Here is a 12,265-nt window from a genome sequence, read left to right on the forward strand (position 1 = left end):
CTTCAAGGTCTCATTAATTATCTGACTTGAAAAAAATGACAGCTCTGTGAATAGGAACCCTGCGGTTTCTAAGGAAAATAATGAATTTATTCTTTTGTGATGAGCATCTTTTGCCTGCAGATTTGATCACTGCTCCGCCGCACTGTAGGCTACAAGCTGCTGCTAAGTGGACACAAAGAGATGAGGTTATGATCACATTCCGGTCCCTCTTTTGTATTGCTACACTATTTATACCTTGAACTATATGATTAAAAAGTGCCTTTACATGTCACACTAAACACTGAAAACACATTAGACATGGCAAATGACTACAGTCCTTGTTCCTGGTCAATTTGGCCAGGACACAGTGTAGACAGAAGGAGACAGTGACACAACAGGGACACAGAGGGAGTCACTAGCTCAAAAACAAGGTCATAATCCCTCACTGGCTTCCCACCCATTCACGCTGTCAGTTGCGTTCTGTGAGGCCAAGCCAGAAGCAGCGCTGCCAGTACTGCTGTGGTGGGCGAGTGCTGTTTCTCCTTTGCCACCCAGCCAATCACTGTGCTTCCTATGATGCCTTAGCTCGGGCTGAATTGGCACAAATGTGTATCTAAAACTATTTGAAACTACTCTGTGTATATTGACGGGTGAAATGATATGTATTTAGTCTGCAGAGGACCCATTATGTCCCTGTTATGATACTGTGTTATGGCAGCGTGCATAAAAGTGTGCACAATATCCAGCAGAAAAGGAAATACTGTGACAGCCAAGACAGCAGCTTATCAAATCCTCAAATTGATCCACGCCTTCAAGCACTGATAGTCAGATTTGATGTGATGTTGGAATAATCTAGAAAAATACAATTTTATTAGACTAAGCCTTGGGCACCATTTCATAAAAGCAAGCAGCAAGTGTCTTGTTGCCATAGTTACTGAAACACTGACTGTGAAGAAATACGTATTGCTTGAGCCCATAAATATGCATTTACTTCACAGTATATAGGAGTGGGATATCCTCCACAGACCTCCCGTGCTACAATGAAGCAGAGAGATAGTGATGCAGGTTTAACTGTGGGGCTCTTCGCCCTTGGGAGTCCAACCATGTGTGCACTGCTTAAAAGAAGCCAATTAAGGGATGGACACTGAAACTGGAAATACAAGAAAAGCTCAGTACTACAGCTCCAGAGAGTACCACAATAGTTACACGTCAACCCTTTAATACAATTAATTACTGAAGGAGAATACTATAGCAAAGCCCCACATACCTCATTAGGACCGTATGTCCGTTTACATCTCACTGCTGGTGCTCTGATAGTATGCGGTTGTGTAGTTTGGGTTGTGAATAATGACGTTAAATGTCTGTATAGTCTATGCAGTATTTGCCACAAAAAAAAAGAGTTTGTGTAGCACTTTATAGATTATCATTCCCTATGCAGGGTCACTTATATGCTGTCCATCAGGTTGACTCTAACAGGACTTTATGCTCCCTTTGTTTTTATGCAGGCAAGGACATAAGGACTTGATTTTGAATGTTAACTGACTGGACTGTCACATTTGCAGGCAGCTCTACTGTCAACCCCGAGATGAACAAAGATACCTGTCGTATCGCCATGTTCTCGTTTCCCCGCTAACCGCAATAGGAGGTGAAGCCTTGTCCAACTGTGGTTTTGTTGCACTTCGCTGTTGATGCGTGCAATTTAGAACAGTCGCTGTGCAAGATACCTGCTGCCCTGATGGTTAAACTGCCATTATGCTTGGTAAGCTTTCATATTTTTGTGTGTTTTACTCAAGGTCTAAAAGACCAAGGGGGGGCATGAAAACAATAAAGCTTTTAAATTGGGTTCTTAAAAATAGCAGAGCAGTGCTCAAGCAACACTCAAACAAATATGTATTTTAGGGCTGCTGGAGAAATAACCGAAAAATACATGTAAAATACATGCTGTGCAAAAACAGCTGTCTTTTTTTTCTACATTTGCTGATTGACTTGTTCGTGTGAAAATGTATAAAACAGGATTGTAATATATTTCAGCATGTGCCTATGCTTGACATAATTGAAAAGCAGATTTGCATTTCAAATCTTTGTTTGAACTAACATGGTTCAGGAATTAAGAAAACTGCACATCTTTGAAAAATCTCCAGGATTTTAATAACAATAATAATTCCCCTTTTGGTGGACGCTTTCGCCCAAAACACCTACACAATGCTAAGAGTGCATACATATCAAGGCTTGTTGTTGGCCCCAGCGGGAATCGACCAACCATAGCAGCCAAATCAAGACGAACAACAATCCGCAGTGCAAAAGCATGTTGAAATCAAATCGCTCTGTAGCACTTCAGCTGCAATGGTGCTCTCTACAAGCAAGCATGATTGCACCCTTTCTTACTTTGTGTGAGACCTTCAAGTGTATTTCCATTTGCACACATGTTGACGCACACACACACACACACACAGTCGAACACAAGAGAACGAACAAGCTCCCTCAGGAAATAGCATGTGACCCTCCACCTTATCGCTTGCAATCGATGACTAACAGTGTTGCCTTAGCACTTAGCCTCTCTGACAATTGAGCCAGTTTTTCTCCCACACAACCAAAGCCCATTTCTACAGGGAGGGGAGGCAGGCCTACATCAGGCATGCCTGGGGGGGTCTGGATTAATACTCTGTTGTCATAGTGTATTAGTTTTAGGATTTCCAGTTTGTTGTTGTCTAATTTATTTACTCAGTCTCCATATCTCCTGTAGAGACGAGCTTACTGAAATCAAATGAAATTAAAGGGGCACTCCACCGATAACACGCAAAGATAAATTTACTTGAGTACTATACAGTATGTAAAACACTTGTAAACTGTCTTCTGTGGCTCCGAAAGGAGCTTAAACTCTGAGGAAACAACAAAAGACTTTGAAAGACACAGGCATTTACCAGGCAGGGAGAGTCAAAGGAAGAAACACTTTCAGCTATTGTTTTCTATCTTAAGCTCACAAACTGGAAATGTAAGGCTGCAGTACCTGTTGTATTTGCCAGCGTTGACACATGTCAAAGCAACTGAAAGAAAGCAATGTTATCACATTGCCTTGAGGGATCGGCCCATACTGTACCTCGGCTACTTCTTCTGTCTGTGTGGTGTGTCCAGTGTGTTATGGGTGTCATTGAAGTGGTGCTGTGCAAGAAGACTGTTGTGTGTCGTACGTAAGACTTGTGCTATTGAATAGAACAGAAAATAAAATTGGTTTAATTTGCCTGTAAGTCTCTGGAACTGGAGGCAAGATGGGAAATTCTCTCAAAATATATTTCCTCATTGATGTTTTAATGATGGCAGTATAGAGCGCTGTCTAACACGTCCCTTAGTTGTTCAAATGGGTTGTGATCTGACAATGTATTTGCATGCAACGGTTCATATGATATGTTACGAAAAAGTTATTCCTCCTTTATCGTGCGTAATTCTACGAATGTACAGCAACACGCGTCAATTTCCGCTCGTAACATGCATACAGTCTTTTCAAAATAAACTTCCGTCTTCACAGGAAACAACTTCCTTAGGTTTATGCCAGACTTAGGAAAAGGTTGACTTCGTTAGAATTAGGCAACGAAACTACTTAGTTAGGCTCAGGAAAAAGATTGTGGTTTGGATTAAAATAACTCTGGAAGCGGCGTTAATGAAGTACGGAATTTATGTAACAAATAAATCAACGTTGACTTCTGGCTTCACAGTGGACACAAATGCGGGTCTCCTGGGCAAAAGTCAAAGCTATTTATATTTTCTTGTCCACAATTCCTTTTCGTAGGTAAAGCTACAAACAGTGTATGTGACGGAAATGTGAAGGCCATGGCATATGATTTATACCATTTTCATGCTCATCAAATCCCTCAGTGACTCCTCGTTCCCTTTATGGAGACATCCACCTTTTGCTATTTGCTCATTTATTCAGGTTTTCCCTTTAATTTGTCACACTTGTTCACTTGCTGTTATCATATCCATCATTATTTTGGAATTGAAAATGTGTTCATTGGATTTTTCCAACAGATCAAATGTACCAGTATCATCAGCATTAAGAAGCAGCATCACCTTAGCTGTGTGAAAGTGCTTTCCTGTGTGTCTGACTTATTATATTCCAGTGATACATTACTTCTAAATGATCTGTCCCACTGTGCATTCCCCTGGCCACATCCCACCACTCAGACCTGCACGAGTGTGGGAGGAAGTGAAGTGCTCTCTGCCTGTCTGCCTATAGGGCCATCCACACGATGCTGGTGCCAGAGAGCCTCGGATGAGGAGCTTCGAGTGTGCATATCGAAAGGCCAATGGAGACGGATGGAGGACAGGGACGTTTAGACAAGCCCCCTCTCGTATCGCCTTTGAAAACATGCGAGGTATTTTTCTGCCTGTCATCGCCTGCGGTATAAATCACTGCTTACCCAAAAGAGATGCCATGCACGGCGTAAGAGAGATAAATGGTTTGCATGGTGCTGGCATGGAACGCCGGCTCCCCGTGCACGTCACTGATATTAGCTGAACATTACTAGCAACGTCTCCTCAGACCTCAGTCGGAAAAGACAAATGTCTGGCTGGCGTTTGTGTAACTGTCACATTCCTCATGGAATTTTTCAAATCATCTAAAACCCAGAAGAACTGAGAATTCCTAAATCAAGCCATAATTCATGGGGAATTGAGCCTAAATGGCTTTCTGGCACAAATGCCTTTCAAGTGATGTGGCTTGGCGCTGCCTCTTGCCATGGGGACGAGTCTGATTAGCATTATGGTGATGGATCAGAGCAGGGGTACAGTCATCATTTAGAGGACCTTTGATACTGGTACACTAGATCCAGAGTGCTCTCGCTATATCACTGCCTAACATAATGTGTTGACAGCTCTTGACCTTGCAGTTGTTTCTCAGAGAAAATAACTCCACAAATCAACAAGCTCTGCTCTTTTCGCCTATAATACAGTCAATTCGGGAGTGTAACCACAAAGACGGCGCGGTGCCAGTTTTCTAATCTCCGTCATGGCAGGGATTAGTTAGGATTGGATGTTGGTGGAGGTTGTACCACGTGAATTTTGTTTTTTGAATTCAGCCAAGGAATCACTTTCATCCAAACCTCACAGAACCTGTTTAGTCGAGAAGCAAATGATTCATCAGCGACATCAAGACACGATTATCGGTCCTCACACGTCTCTAAAGTATGGGCAATTTATCAGTAGCATGATCTTTATGATGCAAGGAGGAAATAACTCTCATTAATCTAGTTAAAAAGCATCTCCCCGTGGTACAGGTTAATGTGGTTTGTATTTAATTGATGTGAGCCTGATGAAAAAGACTGTTATCAGGTCATTAAATGGGCGTTATCAGTGTTTATAAGCCTCATAGATGTGCGTCAATAGGGGTCTGCTACACCCACTAGTAGGTTTTATTGTTCATTCACATGGGTGATCACTGACAGAAGGACAGACAGAAGGATAGATAGATGGATAGAAGGAGAACATCTCTACCTGATTTCTCTGAACTCTCATAGTTTCATCTCGTGAAGAGAATCGCGATGTCAATGGGAGCCAAAATGGAAATTAACATTTCTTGATACCATTATCTTCAATCGCCATGGGACTGTAGATGATGATGAGGACCGGTATGAAGTTGCCAAAATGGACCTTGTGGTGTTTCCAAGGTCAATAATGATCTTTGACCCTCAACTTTTCAGGTACACGGATAAAAAGTCTTAGAGTTACTCAGAATGATGAAACGTTTAATCATCTCTATACTCATCTCTATACAGTCACTGTGTGATAATGTCAAAAGCTCCAGTGTGCAGTGTGTGAATGTAGTCGTCTGTCTGTAGTTGTTAGCCCAGACTCATTCAGGGTCTGCCTCTCACCCAATGTGCACTGCGACAGGCTGGAGCCTCCTATGACCCTGAACACGATAAGCGGTTTAGCAAATGGATGGATGGCTGGATGCCTCCGACATGAGCATGTCCCTGTTCTTACAAAATGTAAAATCAATAAAGTTGCCCTCTGTGTTCAGTCACAACTGGATAAATCATTCATACGTAAACAGTAACAGATTGAATCTCCATTCATGTGTATTTTACACACTTCCTAATCTTTAACATCTTTCTTTACTTAATATCGGACCATAAATGTCCATGTCTGACGTCTCTGTTTTTACACTACACATAACAAGTTATTCTATTCTACACCATTATCTACAAAGATCCCCACGGGGACATTGCTCATTCACCCACTAGGAAAAGGAGGGAATGAATCATTTATTCCTCGGGAGCCGTTGGGTCCTCTTCTTTGGCATCAGCACTGCTACAACCGCCACAATGAGCAAGGTCATTAGTGGAAAGGGAGAGAGAGCCTTTGGTCCACTGGGGCGTCTGGGTGGGTATTGGACATGATCCAGCAGTGAAACATACAGGTGATGACAGAGAGAGGAAGCGAAAGAGACAGAGAGACACAAAGAGAGTCCGAGACAGAGGTGGGAAGAGGAGGTGAAGCGTAAGAGAGGTAGATAGGGGAGAGAGAGAGATAGAGAGAGAGAGAGAGAGAGAGAGGGTGGAGGGGAGGGGAGGGAGTGGATGGTCTGGGCCAGAGCGATAGAGACAGAAAGGATGAGAGCGAGGGAAGAAGAGATGGCCTGTTATCTAGGGAGAGTGGCAGTTTGGGGGCTTCTTTTTCTGCAACGCTGCCATCTAGTTCAGTTGCAGACACTGTTCTCATTCACTGTTCGTACTCATACCTACGGAAAGCAGTGCACTATAATTGCCAGAAGGGGCGGAACGTTGGCAAAAGCCATGGGAGCAAAGGCATCCAACTGGAGAATTACCGACTGGTGAAGTAAACAGAGCGGGGCGACCACAGGTACTGACACAAAAAAAGTGTGCTAAATTATGCAGGCTTTGGTCTAATAAAGAAAAATAATAATATATAAAAAGAATAACTGATAAATATTTGGGTTTGAAAACAATGGACTCATTATGCACTCCACAAATTTGAGAACAATTAAGTGCAAATCTAACTATCTGACTATCTGTCAATGTACATTTAATCACCATACACCTTATGTTAATTGTATCATATAAATAGGTGTGTCATCAGCATAACCTGATGTCAGACACAGGTGCAACAAGAATGTTAATCTTGTGTATTTTCAGTAGAAATTCTGATCATAAATAATAATATAATGCAGTCACAAATCATAAATATTTCTGTTGATACTTTAAAAGGCAGCATACTGAAATAATACACTGTTGGCGACCTCAAAGCAAGATCACCAAAAACATTTTTTTTCCAACTCAAACACCACTGGCAAGTAACAAGTTTGCTGACTTACTCAGGGCCAACCAACTAAATGCCGTTAAACTTTTGAAGTGCAGAACAAGGACCAGATAAACGATGTGTTCACACAAAAAACATGTGTACGCCTTTTCCAAAATATAAACTGATATTTTTAAAGGAAGAATGTGCTGTGATAATGTGCGCACCTCATGCATATTTCAGACCAGGCGTACACAGCTGCGGGGGATGTGTCAAGGAGGGGATTGAAGTTGAGTGATGGGTAACCTTGTCTTGCCAATTTCAATGACTGTGTTATTACTTTTGCAGGCTACACAGTTCTGTGAAATGACAATCAAAGGTGCATTTATGAACATATATACAATTATTTATGATTGATGAATTTCATCATACCATCATATCCCTATTGATGATTGTTTCATTTTATCCTGAATTTAAGAAGCACTTTGTAAAGTCAGTTTCAACATGAGCACTATGACTGAATCATTGTTCATCCTTCTGACGTTTAGCCTATTAATAATAATAATGATGATTGAAATTTGACCGTAATGATGTTTTGCAGAAACACGTGATGAATTAGTAGTATGGAAGCTAGCAATAATCACAACTGTGTGTAATCACAGCTGTTCTGGCACTTCACCGATGCGACACAGTCGGAAAAATTGCACACTTTACCGTATTTTTCATTGAAATTCATTCATGTCCAATGAATGTAGAGCGAGACAAGTATACATATGCAAATGGATGTGTTAGGGCCAATTCTACATCCATTGATGGCTACCTGTGGGTGTGGAAACGAGGCTCGTGTTCGTGCGCTCAGTTCCATAATGACTGTGATTTAGAAAACAGAATCTGGCGTACATGTGGCTTTATGAATTTTACGAAAATAATGCGTACACAGATGTTGTCCTTTGAGAAGGCATGGCCCTGACATGGCACTGACCATACATTTTTAAAAGCTAAAAAACTGGAGATTCAGAAAACATCATCATCCATCACAACATTACATAAATCTGTCTTCGGCAGTTGCCAGTACACCGAACAAATAAAAGAGAGCCATAGGGTAAAAACACATCAGACAAACAGTAATGTTGACATGCAAATATATTTGACTGTTCATGATACTGACAGCAGTCTGAATTTAGGATTAAAATCCCTAATGAGTCTGTGTTTGTCTTGGCCATGGGGACTTTTCATCTGAGTGCTGGAAATAACTGCTGGAGGCGAGAGAGAAGTCCTGTGTCTCGTCTGACAGACACCAACCAACACCGTCTAGTGCTAGTTATAGTATTTCGCTTGCATGGTTGATGACCTGGAAGAGTTTTGCTTTGCCTTTGGTGGAGGAAAAGTTGTAGCAGGATGCAATACCAATCAATAAGAAACACAGCTGTTAAAATGTCTTTCCTAACACTGAGTCTGCAACTCAGCTTAGACCATGTGGACTTCATGTGCTGAAATTGAAATCTGCACCATATGGACTCTGACAGTTGGGGCGAAAAGGGGCTCTGTACACCAATCATGAACCGGAGCTTTAAAGCTTTCTACTAACAGGCCGTGCTGGGGCTTCTTATGCACTGTGTCAGCATTTTTGGGGAAAGACAGAGGGCAGTCTATCTCTATTTCCAGGTAATTAAAGGCTTTGACCTGTTTCATCACCTGGCATTTGAGGCTCAGGGGTTTGAAGAGTGGGTAGGGCATTACATGTCCACCTCTCCCCACAACAGAGATCCCTGGTCTTTGAGGAGTTGAGATCCAAAGAACTCTTTGATGTCAAGGTGTCCATATACTAGCGGTATGTCCAGTTCAAACTCAACTGTAAGGCTGCTTTCAATCCAAAAATACTAAGGCGGTGGCATCACCGAGTGCAAGGTGCAACGTGAGGCAGTGGGAATATGAAATATAAGAGAGAAGTCCAGTTTGGATAACACATTCACCATGAGTTTGAAGGTAAATCAGATGAAGACAATAAATACAGTACACACACAGACTAGAAATTTGGCACCCATATGGCTCTACAAAATGACAGGCGAGCATTGCTGCTTCGTCCTTTGACGATATTGGAATATTGATTTCTGTCATTGTTGTGCTCTGCTGAATGTCAGTTCTTGGGCTTTTTATGAGATGTCTAACAACAACTCTGAATGATTGACTGACGTTTTAATGAATAATTTAATTGGCATCCCAGACTTCGGCTACAGGGACAGGGCAAAAGCTGAGGACGAGTACACAACATGTATTGCCTAAAAATACTGTTGATGGACAGACGACCAAAGCACTTTAAACCAAACTTCCAAAACTTTAGATAAACAGCAGATCACTCAAAGTGCAGAAGCAAATAAAGAAATGGTTGGCTGTTCAGTTTTGAGGATTTTTTTTATTTTTTAACTCAATTTTTAGGAGGGTACAGGGGGTCTTTAGGGGGAGATAGCAAGTCAAAAGTAGATGTCACATAAGTGGTGTACACCATCTGAAAGCTGGGAAACAGAAGATTAATCTGAGACACAGCTCAGCATTTTGTGTCAAGTTGTTTTAGTCATAAATAAAACAGAAATAAAAAGGAATGAATGAATGAATTAAAATACATTTTAAAAGTGTATAAAAGCGCAGAACATGATGATAGAAGTATATTATGACCATTCCCATGCTTTATTACGCCTCATAAGTTGTTGCAGCAAATTTTGGGTTGATACCATTTGTTACACAGATTTGGTGCTAAATTTCACCATTTTTTACCATTCGAGAATTGATCAAAATGATCAATAATCCCTCTAAAATGCCACATTAAGACACCAAGACCTTGAGAAACACCATAGAAAATGCCATGCTGTGATTTGGTATAATGTCGGCGATTGGATGGCGAGCACTTCTGTTGTGTAAACTGCTCAGAAACCCCCTTATTGTCAATTTACCTAGGAAAGCCATCCATCCTCTGAATGCCCTATGTCTCTAGTTTGTGGTTGTGAAGTTTCATGAGGCTGTGATTATCCTAGAGGTCACAATAGGTCATTTTATACAGTGAAGTCAAGTTTCAAAAAATGGTCTCACTACAATGAAATGTCTCCTATGGGGACTAACATCATCACACATGAATACAGTTGAGCTCATTGGATCTACAAGAGTCTCAGCTTTACAGTCAATTTATGTAATTCCAAGACTGTTTAGGGACCCCAGTATGCAGAAATATTCAAACACATCATTTTTAGAATAGGCGAAAATTACATGACATGGTCATAGATTCCTGAGTTTTTTTTAGTTTTATATGATATATGTAACTTCACGCTAGCTCTAAAACTGAACCTGCTACAGCCTCTGAAAGTCAGTAAAGTCGGTCGGAGATCGCGGGTCTCAGGGAGTTAATCTATACCATGTTACTGACCTATTATCACATTTTACGAACACATGCTGTTTAATACATACAGTTTGATTCCATTTATTTTGAACTGAAACCCAAAGCGGTGCAAAGACACCTGGGGGCAACGGGCGGCAAGGCGCTGCTCACCTGGAAAAGCAAAGGGAGCTATTGCAGAATATAGAGTGGATTTTAATTATGCTGCTGTTCTAGTTTTCACTCGAACAGAGGGCCATTAATTCAGAGAGACAATCATGCCCCGGCCCTGTAAGCCTCCAGAGAGATAAAGGCACCATTGCTTTGACGATGTCAGCTTTGCAATAAAAGACCTCATGCAACATATTCGATGAGAAGCGACACATTGGTGCAATTCTTTCTGACAATGAGAACATAACATTATCCCCATAATCAATCCAATAACTATAGTCTGTGTAAATGAGCAAGGTTGCTATTATCGATATAATACCCAAGAAGGATGCAAAAGATGATTGGACTGTCACATTTGACACTTTAAAGTGATTTATATCATTCATGTTTTTTATTTTTACATACATTTACAAGGAGTCCATTTGTGTGTATATATGTAACTTAATCAATATTAATTCTTTATCTACATGCCTGCATTAAATGGTTTGCCAAATACAGCGGTGAGAAACAGAGGCTACAGACTTATTTCCATTGAATTCATAGCAAAAGCTAACCTTACTGTAAGCCCCCTGCAATAGCTGCTGCAAAAATAGACTAAAACACTGAATATAGAGAGACTCGTGACAGAATTCGGCTGCTCTCGCTGTGACCTTTTACTAGCACTCAGTAAGTATTGGGACATCATCTGACAAAACGATTTTGGAGTTTTTCTTCTACCAGGGTTAAGAAGTTAAGACCATGACAGATAAGGCTGCTAACAAGAATCTAAGGTGGCATTTGAGAAAGACAGGTGCTGGCAAAACCTGTCTGGAGATGCAATCTGTGGTCTTTAGAAGTTAAAATATTAGATTTGATGCCCGTCACTGATTTCTTTTTTTTTTTAAGCAGCCAAGAAAAAATTAAAAAGACGATTATTATCCCACTCGAGTACTCTTTAAAGAGCTACTCCAGCTTTTCTCCAGGATAAAGTCTTAGATGTACTGATATCGTGGCTATTGCAGCTGTTAACTGAGAGAACTCTCTGATTTGCTTTGTTAAAACAATCACATCAAAATAGAAAAGTCAAAAGTAAAATGTTTGTCAGCAAACTGTTGAATGTCCAACATACAGTCTACTATGTAAGACAAGGGCTATACAGACGCTATAATCTAAACACTAGAATTATAGATTGACACAAGTGGAAAACTTTTTAACTGCAATTGAACAGAACTTGGCTAGACGTTCGTGGCAATGCGCCTCCATGAGGCAAGGTGCTGCGTTGGCCAAGGGAGTAAGTGCAAAGTACACATTTCTGACAGAGTCATTTAAATGGTGTATTTCTACTGTTTACCTTGTGATGTTTGCAACACAGAATACAATTTGCTGCCGTGATAACTTCGCCGTATTGTAAAATACTGTCTCAGAGTAGTTTAAACCGCTGTGCAGTGTGTTGGTGTCTGATAAGCCTTTTTAAACTCATGGATTGTTACTCAAAGTGGACTTCCTGGATTAAATTGC

Source organism: Sebastes umbrosus, chromosome 4 (genome assembly GCF_015220745.1).
Source record: "Sebastes umbrosus isolate fSebUmb1 chromosome 4, fSebUmb1.pri, whole genome shotgun sequence".
NCBI classification, from domain to species: domain Eukaryota; kingdom Metazoa; phylum Chordata; class Actinopteri; order Perciformes; family Sebastidae; genus Sebastes; species Sebastes umbrosus.